We start from the raw sequence: 14337 nt of genomic DNA, 5'->3' as shown, positions 1-14337 counted from the left end.
TCAACTTGGCCAAATCCCTCCACGCATCCTCCACTGAACTCATCTACAGAGTCCCACTCACGGTTCCCAGGGATTTCGTTCCATAGGCCAGAGGACAACAGGAGGAGATAATCACCTTCCTGGACAGATTACGCAAAAATGTCGGTAACCTGGCTCTGATCCCACCCTCCAGACATGGACAAGCCAAGTCTAACATCACTAAAGAACTCAAGGACTGTGAGTATGTGTTTGTACGCAGAGGACCCCACTGTTCACCACTGCAGAAGCCATGTCCCTTTTAAATCAGCCAGAACAACGGAGCCACCTTCCAGCTGGACATCTGTGGTAAAGCAAAGGTCTTCACTATAGATAGACCTCTATCCACACAGACCCAGCAGAACCCGTGGAAATACTAACACCTCGACGCAGAGGCAGACTACAAAAGACTTTGGGGACTATACCTATGGACACTAGAGACCGGGGGGGTGGGGTCATGTGGCGGCCCACAATTGTGGAGATCGGGCTGACACTTCATGCAGCAGCAGACGTGGACAGGGATCTCTAAAGAGACTCCCAGGACAATGAACTGACAGGGGGAGAAGCTGGGGCAGCATCAGACCAACAGCTCTAAAATGGCACTGGTCAAGCTGCCCCGCTAACTCAGCAGAAACAGGTTGGGGAAGAAGGGCGTTCACATGCATGGACGTTCCCGCCCGCTATTGTTGTTCATACGGATGACTCAGTCAATCAGCAAAAATGGCGGGAACTTGAACAGTATAAAAGCAGCCTTTCCAGCTCTAATAAATGAGTGAGCTTAACCTGCCACACTGTGTGACTGTGTGTGTGTGTGTGTGTGTGTGTGTGTGTGTGTGTGTGTGTGTGTGTGTGTGTGTGTGTGTGTGTATGTGTGTGTGTGTTTGTGTGTGTGTGTGTTTGTGTTTGTGTGTGTGTTGTGTGTTTGTGTGTTTGTGTGTGTGTGTGTGTTTGTGTTTGTGTGTGTGTGTGTGTGTGTGTGTGTGTGTGTGTGTGTGTGTGTGTGTGTGTGTGTGTGTGTGTGTGTGTGTGCGCGCGCACGCACGCTTCTCTGTAGTGGTCGGCTACAAGACAATGTGAGAAAACATTTAAGATAGATTTGCTTGGCACTCTGCACAAGAATATTCCATTGAACAAGGGAAAAGATGGAAAGGTGAAAGAACTATGGTGTACAACATATGAAGAAAATCTAGTTAAGAAAAGCTTATGAGAGGTTTAAAAAGATAGGAATTAATAGAGCTCTGAAGAATTACAAGATTGCCAGGAAAGGAAGAACTTAGGAGAGCAAGAAGAGGACACGAGAAAGCCTTGGTGAGCAGAATCAAGAACATCCCCCCACCTCCCACTCCACCACCCCACCGAAGCCTTTAAGACCCATCAGGGATGATAGTGGAAAGGTTTGCATGGAGTCTGAAAAGGTGGCGGAGGTCCTTAATGAATATTTTGCTTTTGTATTCACCAGAGAAAAGGATCTTGGTGTTTGGGTGGATGGCTTAAAACGGACTGAAATACTTGAGCATGTTGACATTCAGAAAGAGGATATTTTGAAGCTTTTTAAAAGCCTGGAGTTAGATGAGTCACCAGGACCTGATGAGATTTAGCCAAGGCTACCTTGGGAAATGAGAGAGGTGGTTGCTGAGTCACTGGCGATGATTTTGCATCTTCACTTGGGACAGGAGAAGTACAGGAGGACTGGAAGGTTGCAAATGTTATTCCCCTTTTCCAGAATGGAAGTAGAGATAATCCAGTTACTCTTATTTCAGTGGTGGGAAAGCTCTTGGAGAAGATCAGGATTTACAATCATTTAGAGAGGTGTCATCTGATTTGTGATCGTCAGCATGGCTTCATCAGGGGAGGGTTGTGTCTTAAGGATGTAACAAAGAAAATTGAGTGCAAGGTTGTTATTGATGCACCATTTAGCCAAGTTTTCATTCTCTCTCCTGTATGCTGACTCATCGCCATTTTTTATACAGCCCACTACAATAGAATTATTAGCAAATTTGGAGATGGTTTTATTATTTAACCAAGCCACGCAGTTGTAGGTGTAAAGGGAGTAGAGCAGAGGCCTAAGAATGCAATGCTGTGGTGCTCCATACCGATGGAGATTGTGGAGCAAGTTCTTTCCAAGCCACAGTGATTGGGGTCAGGAGGTGAAGAAATTCAAGATCCAATTGCCCAGTGGGGTATATTGATGGCATGAATGTCAACAGTGTTCGAAGGGCACTGCATGAGTATGTTGTGGGCGGGATTGCAAAGGTAGTCACATTGAGAGGGAACAACAAACCTGTACACCAAAGAGACACTCTTTCTTGCTCAAGGTGGCCCTTCAACCACCCTGGTCATCTGTGGAAACTGAGGATACTGCATGGGGATTGCAGGTTAATTGGGTGTAATTGGGGGCATGGGATCATGGCCCAGAAGGGCCTGTTACTGTGGTGCATGTCTAAACTAAATTAGAATTGGCAATGGATTAGGGGACAGCCCTGATACTTGGAGCCACAATGACTGAAAGCTGTCCCTGCATGACAGAAACCTACAATTATAATACAATGTTCTGGATTAAAAATGATGTAAAGAAATATTTGTGAAAAGATTGAGGCATTAACCATAAAATGGCACATTGTGAAATGTTTGGCCTCAGGAAAATTTAGTTCCAGTCTTTTAAATGACTTTGTGTGCAGTCATTCTGGCAGGTCAGCCAGTGTCGCACATATTACAGTGTGCATAGCTCTGCAGTATATTGCAATGGCAACATGATTCATTCGCTGTTCTTTCCTTCTGTTCTGCCTGAAAGTCACTCTTCCCTGATAATTTCACCACATGCAGGCCTCTTCATTGGGCCTTGTACTGGTGTCTGACCCATTTGAAGAGTGATGGCATGTTCTTCTCTTTCCAGTCCTTGTTGATCTACCGCAACATGGTCAGCCTCTCACAGGCTGGTATTTTAGGTAGGAACAAAGGAAGTAAGGAAATAATGAAAAAAAACCATGCTTCCATTTTCTGCACCTTCCTGATCGGTTAGCAGAAATTGTATGAAGAGTGAAAAGTGGGCTATGAGGAAGAAGAATACCATTAGTTTCTGTGTTTTCAGATCGACTGCATGTGATGAATCTATGTCATGCTGTCAGTCTTTCGCTGCCTCCTGACATTGGACGTGTATTATCTCTACAACTAAAGACACTCCCTTTGGCTATAACTGTGTATGTGCCCATTATCATTCATTATTGCATTACTAAGTTTCTACTAATAGAAGCCACGATTTCTGGTTAACTACACAGCCTTCATTTCTTCATTAACTGGCACTTCACTGCAGTAATAGGTTTTCCATTGGCATCAAGCACTTTAGGGGTTGAGGCGGAAATTCCTGTTTGTTATTTACTGCTCCTATAGCGGCAGCTACACTGCTACTGAGTGAGTAGTAAACTGGTTTATTGCTGGCTGCTGGGCTGGACTTGTACTCCCAGCCTGGATCTGGCTGAGAACTGCGCTGGGGGGGGCGCCGACGTCACTCGGGCATCACGTGGTCCCCCAGCACAGGCTTCTGAGCCCGAAGCTGAGAAGAAGGGGAAACGCCTGACAGCCCCATTTTGGCCAGCTGCCCTGCTCCGTGGATTACAAGCGGGGCTGGTTCGCCTGCCTAGTGGCATGCAGCCACAGAGCCCCCTTCCCCCCCAGAACTGGCACCAATGTACTTTTTAGCTGGGTGGCCTCGCTTCTTGGGCTGGGCCACAATCACTGGTTCAGTGTTGACGAGGTGAGCTGGCTTCAGCCTGTCCACAGTAAACAGCTCCTGCCTGCTGCCGATGTCCAGCGTGAATGTAGACCCTGAATTCTGGACAACCCTGTATGGCTCCTCGTAAGGTCTCTGCATGGGTGCTGTGGGCGGGTCCAGCCGAATAAAAACGTACTTTGCGGAGGTCAGCTTGCTGGTGACGTACGATGGCAGTGTGCTGTATCTGGGCGGCGGTGGGGGTGCAAAGGAGTCCAAGTGGGCCCTGAGGTGGGGAGGTAGCTTGTGTGGCAACCACTAGGGGTTGTGAGGCACATTGATGAACTCACCGGGCAGTGCCAGCGGTGCACTGTAGGCCAGTTCAGCTGATGACACCTGCAGATCATCTTTGGGTGTGGAGTTAATGCCCAGGAGCACCCAAGGCAGTTCGTCCCCCAATCGGGACGGGTGAGTTGGGCCATAACTGCCGACTTAAGGTGGTGGTGGTGCAGACGCTCGACCAGCCCATTGGCCTGCGGGTGATAGGCCGTGGTGCTGTGTAGCTCTATCCCCAACCTGTTGGCAAGCTGTGCCCAGAGTGCAGAGGTGAACTGGGTGTCCCGATCGCTGATGAGGTGATGCGGAACACCGAAACAGGCGACCCAACCGTGCAACAGTGCTCGGGAGCTGGAGTCCATGGAGGCGTCCGGCATTGGATTCGCCTCGGGCCAACGAGTGATGTGGTCTACCACCGTGAACAGGTAATGGTTACCCCATGAAACTGGTAATGGCCTGATTATGTCCACGTGAATGTGGTTGAACCATTCCCGGACGTGCTCGAACTCTTGCACGGGCGCCCTGGTGTGCCTGTGCATCTTGGACATCTGGCAATGGGTGCATGTTCTGGCTCAGCCCGCAATCTGCTTCCGCAGCCCATGCCAGATGAACCGCTCTGCCACCATATGGACCATGGAACTGATAGACTGGTGTGAAAGGTCATGAATGTGATAGAAGACTTGCCTGCGCCACTACTAGGGAACCACTGGCCGCAGGGTGCCCATGGAGATATCACACAGGATGGTGCCTCCACCGCTAGGAGTCAGGAGGTCTCGGATCCGTGATGGCAGTCGTGAAGGCTTGCGTCTCCTCGTCGGACATCTGTTCCCGGACAAGCTGGTCAAAGTTGAGGCTGGGTTTCAGCACGCAGATGGCCGGTCATGAGAGTGCATTGGTGACCACATTGTCCTTCCCTGCCTTGTGCCGAAGGTCGGTGGCAAACTCCGACATGAAGGAGAAGTGACGCTGCTGGCGGGTCAACCAGGGATCCTTTGCCATTGTGAGCACCTGAGTGAGGGGTTTATGATTAGAGAAGATGGTAAAAGACCCCCCTCCAAGAAATAGCAGAAATGCCGCACCACCAGGTACATGCCCAATAACTCACGGTCAAAGGTGCTATACTTGCACTCTGGTGGGTGGAGAAGCTGGCTGAAGAATGCCAGCGGCTTCCATTGTCCATTCATCTGCTGCTCCAGGACGGCATTGATGGCTGTGGCAGAGGCATTGACAGAGATAGCCATATGCAGGTCGACACTGGGGTGGGTGAGCATGGTAGCCTTCGTAAGGGTGACATTGGTGGCCTCGAATGCACTGCAGGCCTCTGGGGTCCAGGAGAGCATTTTGTGCTTGGCTGTCATGAAGGCATATAGTGGCTGCATGATGCGTCCGGCTCCTGGGATGAATCGGTTATAGAAGTTGAGCATACCCGCAAATTCCTGCAGCCCCTTGAGGTTGTACGGACATGGGAACACCTTGATAGCGGCAACCTTCGTTGTGGCACGTGTGGTTCCTTCAGCCATGATGGTATGGCCCAGGAACTGCATGGACTCTTTCCCGAACTGGCACTTGGCTGGGTTGATGGTGAGGCCAAAGTCAGCCAGCCAGCAGGTTGGCCTTGTGTTGCACCCAATGCCTGCTGACAACGAGGATGTCGTCCAAGTAAATTAAGACAAAATCCAGGAACAAGCCCACTGAGTCCATGAGGGCCTGGAAGGACTGAGTGGCATTCTTTAGCCCGAATGGCATGTGAAGGAATTTGAACAAACCGAATGGGGTGATGATGGCCGTCTTGGGTATGTCCTCAGTGTGCACTGGGATCTGGTGATACCTGTGCACCAGGTCAACCTTGGAGAAAACTCACGCACCATGCAGGTTGGCTGTAAAGTCCTGGATGTGAGGGATGGGGTAATGGTCAGGAACTATTGCCTCATTGAGCCGTTGAAAGTCTCTGCAGGGGCGCCAGCCACCAGAGGCTTTCGGGACCAGATGGAGTGGCAAGGCCCATGGGCTGTTGGAGTGTGTTAGGTCTGCTTTGTTCATGAATGAGTGAGTCAGACACCAGACTGAGTCGAAATCAAGGTTCTTTGTTCTTTATTACCGGATTGTAACACTTGCAACTAACAGTGTTAGTTGGAGAAGGCGCATTCTACCGTTATCAGCAAGTGGTGTTTTTTTTATACCTCAGGATACGTACTTAGTAAATTATCATACCATGACATTGTCCAATGAATAAACTGTTGCTATCCTTCTCTGTTAGTCTGCTGCACATCATTCTTGTTAGTGCCAAGCTTATCTTGAGTGTACAAGGTCACATCTGCATTCTGTTACTCCTTAGTACTGGGTGACTCCTTCTCCGGTCCCATCTCATGATGTTTTTACCTTACAAGTGCCAAATAATCCCCAGCTCCAGCAGATGTGAAAACTCTTCCTTCGCCACCTGGAGCTTTTCAGGCAGGAGCCGGCATGCCTTCCTTGGTGTGAACCTGTCGACCCTGAGAGGGGATGTGGTGGAACACCCTGAGGTGCGTTGAGGCAGCGGAGAACTGTGGCCTGAAGAGGGCGGGGAACTTATCTCTGGGCGTGCTGATTGTGGCCATCTGCGGCTGCTCTGTGCTGGAGGCGTCGAGGTGAATGGCCTGGAAAGTCCGGGCATCTACCAGATGCCTACCTCGAATGTCCACCAGGAGGCCGTGGGCGAGGAGGAAGTCGGCACCCAGGATGACAGTTGGGAGGGACGAGACGGTGAACCTCCACAAGAACTTTTGCCAGCCGATCTGGAAGTGGACTGTCTTGTTCCCATTCATCTGGATCTCTATTGCATTGGCCGCACGGAGGGGAGATCCTCGAGGTCAGTTCCTGGACTCGATGGTCAGGATGATGCTGATCTAGGCCCCAGTGTCGACGAGAAAGTGTCGGCTGCTGACTGAGTTCTGCAGGTAGAGGAGGCTGTGTCCTTGGCCAGCCACCGCAGCCATTAACAGTGGCCGGCCTGCTCATTTCCCTGGAACGAGCAGGGTTGACGACACTTTCGAGCTTTGGCTCCCCAGTGTTGGTGGTAGAAGCAGGTGCCGTGCCCCTGGTTATGCTGCAGGGGCCATGTGCTCTACCGCAGTGTTAGGGGCAGGCTTGGCATGGTCATGACCATGCCTCATGACCTGCTGGACCGCTGAGCTCTCCGGGAATCGCTCGGTTCATAGCACTTGGGCCTTCTGAGCAACCTTCCTTGGGTCAGTAAAGCTGTCTTGGGCCAGTAATGGCCGGATGTCGTCAGGCAGATGGTCAAGGAAAATTCGCTCAAAGAGTGGGCAGTTGGTGTGATCACCCATGAGTGTGAGCAACTCGTCCATCAGCTCCACTTGGAGACCTGTCCCCCAAAGCGTCGAGGTGCAGCATCCGAGTGGCACGTTGATGCCTGAATAGTCCGAGGGATCCGGTGAGCACTCGCTTGATGGTCCCATATTTGTCTTCAGCAGACGGGTGCTGAATTTGGTCCAGGGCGAATTTGGTCATGTCAGACGAAATCTTGCAGAGGTGAAACTGAGCCTCTGTGTGGCCGAACCAGGTCTCCGGCTCCTGAACCCAGAAGTCAGGCAGCTTGACAGCTATAGCACTAATCCCAGGTTCGCTCATGTTGGGTTCAAAGATGTTTGAACCAGTCGGGGTCACCAATTGTAGTGGGAGCTACACTGCTACTGAAAGAACATACAACCAGATGGGTTGAGCTCAATGAGCAGAAAACTGATTTATTGCTGGCTGCCGGGCTGGACTTATACTCCCAGCCCGGACCTGGCTGAGAACCGTGCTGGGGGACACTGATGTCACTTGGGGTGTCACATTGTCCCCCAGCACAGGCTTCTGAGCCTGGTGCTGAGAAAAAGGGAAAACCCCCGTCGGTGCCATTTTGGCCAGCTGTCCTGCCACGTGGATTACAAGCAGGTCCGGTTTGTCTGCCTAGTGGCATGTCACCACACTCCGATAATTACCTAACATCTTGGGCTACTGCAGATGAATGTGTATGAGATAGCATCTTGCAATGAATCTTGGATGATACATTTTTCATGATTTAAAAACTAGCCCTGCAGTAAAGCTCTGTTTTACAGCAGAGATAGGTTTATGAGGGTGTGGTGAAGCATATGAACATTAGACATGAGTCCTGGTCAGATAGAGATGGTTTGCTGATGAATGATGAGGTTGTGGTGCACTGAGAAGTGGTTGAGGCTAATGATGCATTAGATCGCACATGACAGTTGAAGAAGCATTCACTCACATTGATGTTGATACTTCCAGTCAGACCATTGAACATTTTGCAGTATTGTTGTCATGTCCTCTGGCCTTGACAGCTGGTGTTAATTATCAGTGCTACCAATTCCCAGTGTGGGAATCCCATGACACAAACTTTCCATATCACATCGGAAGGAAAGACTAATACCATATTGCCTTCTTCCAATTGTTAAGAGCTCAGAGGACCCCAAAACCCAACAGCAATAGAAATTCACCAAGACAGATGGTTACTTAAACAAAGTTGCTTTTAATTATCTTTAAACATAAAAATTGGATCAAACTTTAACATATTACTATTAACTTAACCTAAATTAATCCTCTTCTTATTCTAAGTGCACGTGTATGTAATGTGGGTGTAAGATCAGAAAAGTTTTTTGATTCACAGTCCAATCTCACTTCTCACCCTTCCAAGTTCACTGATTGCAGGCAGTTCTTATACTGTGAACAAACTTTAACATTTATGAATTTTACCATTCTTTGGTGCTTGAAAAATAAATGGTTACTGCTCAGGAAGGTTCTTGTTGATTTTCAGAGAGAGATTTGTTGCTCGATGGACTGCCACAACTGATTCTTTTAGATCAGCTACTTAATTGTCTTGCTGAAAAAACTTGTCCCAGCAGGATTTTCCAGGTAATAACTTCTTTCTTTCAGGTCACCACAAAGTTCCTTTTTGATTCTCTTATTTCAAGTGAACCATTAGGCAACCAGTCCTCTCCCCTGGTATGGACCACAAGGGTTTATCCAGGCTGAACTAAGAAATGACATCCTGTCTTCAAAATGGGTTTTTTTTCCACCAGTTTGCCAGCTTGTCCTGTTCCAGTCCCAGCTACTGCTGCTGAACTGTAGAAATGAATTCTCTCTCTCTCTCTCTCTCTCTCTCTCTAGCTCACACACACACACACACACACACACACACACACACACACACACAGAGAAAACCAGAAAACCACACATCCCTTTTAGAAGAGCAAACTGCACTCAGACTGTGGCACCAAACCCAATCTTCTGAGTCCATACATCTGTTGCTTCTCAAAACAATAATCCATTACTGCACAACATGTCCAATTAACACTTACTTGTGAAGTCTTAGGCATCCTTCAAAATTTTTTCAAAGTCACCTGGAACCTGGACTGTCTGGCTTAAGCAGAGATCTGGCATTTTAAATGAGGTCTGTTTTGAAGTGTTTGTATGTGACCTACACTAAAAAACCGGCCACAATCTATCTCCTTTAAAACATATCTATATACAATATAAAATGTAACATAATCTGTTACACCATCCATCTTTGGTTGGGATCTAATTTAACCTTCTAACTTTGACTAAAATAGCAAAGTACATGTGGGCGATTTGCCACTTGCTTCATTTCGCTCTATAACGTATTGGAATTTAATGGTTTGGTAGGCTGCACTGAACTGTAAGTAAACCGGGTCACGGAGGCGCAGGCTCGCACTTGCTGATGTCAAATGGTCCCAGTGGGTGGGTGGGTGAGGCACAAAAGATCATGGGCATCATGCTGATAATCTTCCGGTAAAATCAGTTCGTTGGTTCAGTTAATTCACAGCTTCTGTGTGGTTTTTTACTTTTGTCGCTGTGCAGCACCTAGGATTAGTTTCCAGCACCTGGCTGGTTACCACCTCATGCTCACTTCAAATTGAAACGATCCAACAAAATACAGTAACATTCCTGATATCAACCACCTTTGGGGATTGGTAGATGCTGGATAAGTGAATTTTCCATTTGTCTGAGATTGCACATTGTGTGGTTGGCGAACAAATTGCGAGATGCATCAATTTAAAACCCGTATTTTTTACCTGTTTATTTTCCACAATTTTTTTGCGGGTTGCTTGAATTCCAGATAACTATGTTTTGTAGGTTCATTTCAGTTTGAAGTGAGCATGAGGTGCTATCGTAATCCGTGAACATCAAGTTCCACTGCCAATGGACAATGTGACATCATCTTCCCGAGTTGCATTAATAAGCTTTCTGATGACTAATATAAACATCTTCACATTTCTTAAAATATGTCAAAAGACAATTGTTGCTTTCAATAGATTTTGTCAACCACATTTCAGTGTATCCATAATTAATAGGGGCAACATTCTGTCAAGATTAAGAGTTGAAGTAGTCATTAGCCCACTGGCATCCCAGTTAATTGACTGTGTACTGACCCAGATAGGAAGCTGTTTCCACTGGGTCACTGACTGCCTTTACACTGAATACAACTCATTCCCAGAGATCAGAGTGTTTTACCTTCAACTGGTAAAGGGTGATTTTCTGCAGTCCTTTTTTCCGCTGGTTTTATCAGCACGCCAGCATCGGCAAACGCTGAGGATATGAATAAAAGTGGTTAATTCCCGGTGTGAAATTATGTCATTTGACGCCAGTGGTCAGACAATGTTCCTTTTCCACTGGACCTTGTCCTAGTTAATTCCTGGGACAGAGTGCCAGTGGAAAAGGGGCTATTGACTATTTTGACTATTAAAATACAGTCTTTTTGAACTTATTGGAAAGAAGTTCTTCCATAATGTACAACATATTAAAATGGAGTTTTGGCCAGGAACTAATGAAATGTAGGAAATGGGGAAGAAAGTGTGATCAGTAGACAAGTAATCCACGATTGCTGACCGAAAACTAAATGGACTGGAAATTCTACTGTGAACCTCTGTGCTTCCATTTCATATAGCAGCCTTCCAAAAAAATTTATAAAATGCCTCAAGCCATCACAGAACATTACAAAGCATATCACAAGCAATGTTCTAATTTTGAAATAGAGTCATTGTTGCAATATAGGGAAATACGGCAGTCAATTGACATAATTTGGATCAATAAACTCCACCAAGAAAAATTACCAGATTATCTTTTCTTAGAAACTTCTATGAGAACAGTTATGGGGAGGATTTCCTCTATTTTTGTTTGGTTAACGCTGTGGAAATGAAAGAAAATAGACAGAGGCCTTTGGTTTCAACTGTAAAGCATGATGTGGAAATTGGATAGTGGTGGAAAATGCTTAAGATCCAGCAGTGCTACAGTTGAAGCCACAGTATGAAGCCCTTGGCAAGTCATCCACAGTCTCAAGTTTCTTGCCCTCCATGAAACAGCCAGACATCATGATGTTCTTACATGAATCTGCTGGAGAAACTCAGTAGGTCATGGTGCTTCATCCATTGGAAGTAATGGGTAACCATGGTTTTGGGATGACACATGAAAGGCTCCCGGCGCTATGATTGCAATAAAAGCACAGAAAAGCTGGAGGGGCTCTGCACATCTTGCCACATCCATAGGAGGTAAAGATATATCACCGATGTTTCAGGCCTGAGTCCTTCATCAGGGTATGAGTGAAAAGCAGGCAGGTGCCTAAACAAAAGGCTCAGGAGGGAAGAATGTGCAGAGGGAGGGAGTACGGACCAACAGAGAAAAGGTGTTAAGTGGACAAGGGTTGGAGGTTAGGAGAGAGGAAAGGTGAGAATTAAGTGGAGAGGGGATGATTTTGGCTCTGAGGAAATAGATGTAGGAGAAAGAAGACAGGGAAAAGGGAAGAGAGAGTCAGAGCTAGAGGAAAAGAGACTGAGGGAAAAATGTGGGTGGGGGTGGGTGGGGGGCTATACCATCCAGTTGGAGGGGGGCTCAGATGGAATATGAGGTCTTGTTCCTTCAATTTGTGGGTGGTCAGGCAGTGCATGAGATCATGGACACACATGTTGACATGGGACAGGACATTGAAATGGATGGCCACTGGGAGATCCACACTATTGCAGCAGAGAGAGCCAAGATGCTCAATGAAGTGATCTCCCAGTCTGCATCCAGACTCTCTGATGTAGAGAAGACCTCAGCAGGAGCATCGGATGCAGTAGGTGACCCCTGCAGATGCACATGAGAAATGTTGCTTCACTTGGAAGGACTGTTTGGGGCACCAAACGGTGATGATGGAGAAGATGTGGGTGCAAGAGGACCATCTCCTGCAGTCACAGGGGTAGGTACCAAGGGGGCAATTGGTGGGGAGGGAGCAGTGGTCCAGGGAGTTATGCAGGGAGTGAGCCCAGTGGAAGGCAGAAAGGAGAGCAGAAGGGAATGTGTTTGGTGGTGAATCTCATATTAGGTGGCAGAAATGGCTGCGGATGATACATTGGGGCTGCGACTCATGGGGCAGCAGATGAGGACAAGGGGAATCATGTCCTTGCTGCCCAGGTTATCATTTACTTTCCATGGATGCTGCATGACTGGCTGAGTTTCTCCAGGGCATGCATGCATTCCAGCATCTGAAAACTTTCTATGTAACATCATAATGTTCTTCAATCTACTACTAACTTCTTCGTCATTCCCAAGTATTTGAGAATCTCTTTAAATAGCCCAGGTGAAGGTGCTATGCCTAGTGTGAAGACCAGGCTTACTGTGGATGGTTTCTCCTGTAGCTGGGGCAGGTCAGTTCATTAGCAGAAGACGTGTATCAAATTGGCATTGAATGAAGACGGGTGCCACTCGTTGCTTCCTCTGCATGTGATCCTATGCAATGCAATTTGCTGAGATGAGTCAGAGGACCATTATACCCTCATTGATATTTCGTACAGTGTAGCACCTACTTCTCTGGTCAGCATCCACCATAGTGCCTGTGACAGCTGAGATATATTTCTTGCGGCATCTAGTACAGTACTTGCGTCTTTCTAACTCAGAATCATGAAGCCATCCACTGAACCACAACCGATAAGTCATTTCTCGTCCTGCCGGAGTGTGGCCTGAAAATGATCATTTGCTGCCAAGACTGGTCTTCTTTTGGTAAAGAAAATTTTGTGTGCAGTGCTGGACACCAGTGTCTGCAGGTTTCCTTTTTTTTATCATCTTTTGGTGCACACATCTGATGTCAGCAGAACCACAAATCCAGCAAGAACAAATTTGTCAGATTAGACTTATGTGGTGAACTGCTGTTTTCAGAATTACCAGGTTCTGCCCCATTCTGTGACTGTACCTGTGTCCCCTCCCTCTTTTGACCTCTAACACCTTGTCTTTTCCCCAGAAAGCCCGGGACATGGCACAAGATGAGGTCCCTGTCCATTGAACCTGTAGATCAGCAATTCAGTCTCAATCTCTCAAGTTATTTACTGTGCATCAATTTACAAACATTTTGGTCTCGAAGTTCATCGACACCATTTATCAACAAATGTCCCATCGCTGCTTTTCGTGTTTGTAAAATATGCAACACTTCATGAAATTGTGTGTCATCCTTGTACAAGGGCATTGGAAGGGTATCATTCCAATTTTAGTAAACATGCTTCCGAAATGAGTAGACTGACACTGCTTTTAAGAGTTCCAAAGAGACAGGTAGATTTGTTAATGTCATTCCCCAAAAAGTACTATGAATCTTCTTCATGCAATCACACTCAGGAACAAGGAGTGTTAACTTGGGAACTTTTACCCATCACCAATATGTATCCTTGTAGCACTGACCTCAGGACGCTGTCTCTTACCCACAATCCAGTCACCAAATTGCTTCATGCATTTTCCAGTGTGACACCGTCAAATTTCAAGGTCATTTTTCAAATGATGTAATTTTCTGTGGAAGGCAGATGTTTCGAGTCCAGAGGACCCCAAAACCCAGCAGCAATAAATATTTACCAAGACAAATAGTTACTTAAACAAAAGTTGCTTTTCATTATCTTTAAACATTAAAATAGAATCAAACTTATCCCTATTGACTTAACTAACCTAATTTAACCCCCTTCTAATTCAAAGCACACGTGTATGTAATGTAAGTTCAGAAAAGTTCTTTGGTTCACAGTCCAATCTCACTTCTCATTCCTCCAAGTTCAATGGCTACAGGCAATTCTTATATTGTACACTCCAGTGTCTTGCTGATGAAACTTGCCCCTTCAGGGTTATCCAGATTATAACCTCTTTCTTTCAGGTCACCACAGAGTTCCTTTTTGTTTCACTTATTCCATGTGAAACATTAGACAGCCAGTCCTCTCCTCTTCCATGAACCACAAGGGCTTTGACCAGCCCATGTT

At 46.9% G+C, this 14337-nt stretch overlaps 1 pseudogene; it reads right to left on the bottom strand.

Annotated features, from left to right (window-relative positions):
• Positions 1-13517: 13517 nt before the first annotated feature.
• LOC138756004 (U6 spliceosomal RNA) lies at positions 13518-13617 on the bottom strand (annotated as a pseudogene).
• Between the last annotated feature and the right edge of the window lie 720 nt (positions 13618-14337).

The sequence above is a fragment of the Narcine bancroftii genome, chromosome 2 (genome assembly GCF_036971445.1).
Source record: "Narcine bancroftii isolate sNarBan1 chromosome 2, sNarBan1.hap1, whole genome shotgun sequence".
Taxonomy (NCBI): domain Eukaryota; kingdom Metazoa; phylum Chordata; class Chondrichthyes; order Torpediniformes; family Narcinidae; genus Narcine; species Narcine bancroftii.
Note: the sequence above shows the minus strand (reverse complement) of the source record. Positions and strands in the feature narration are given on the sequence as shown.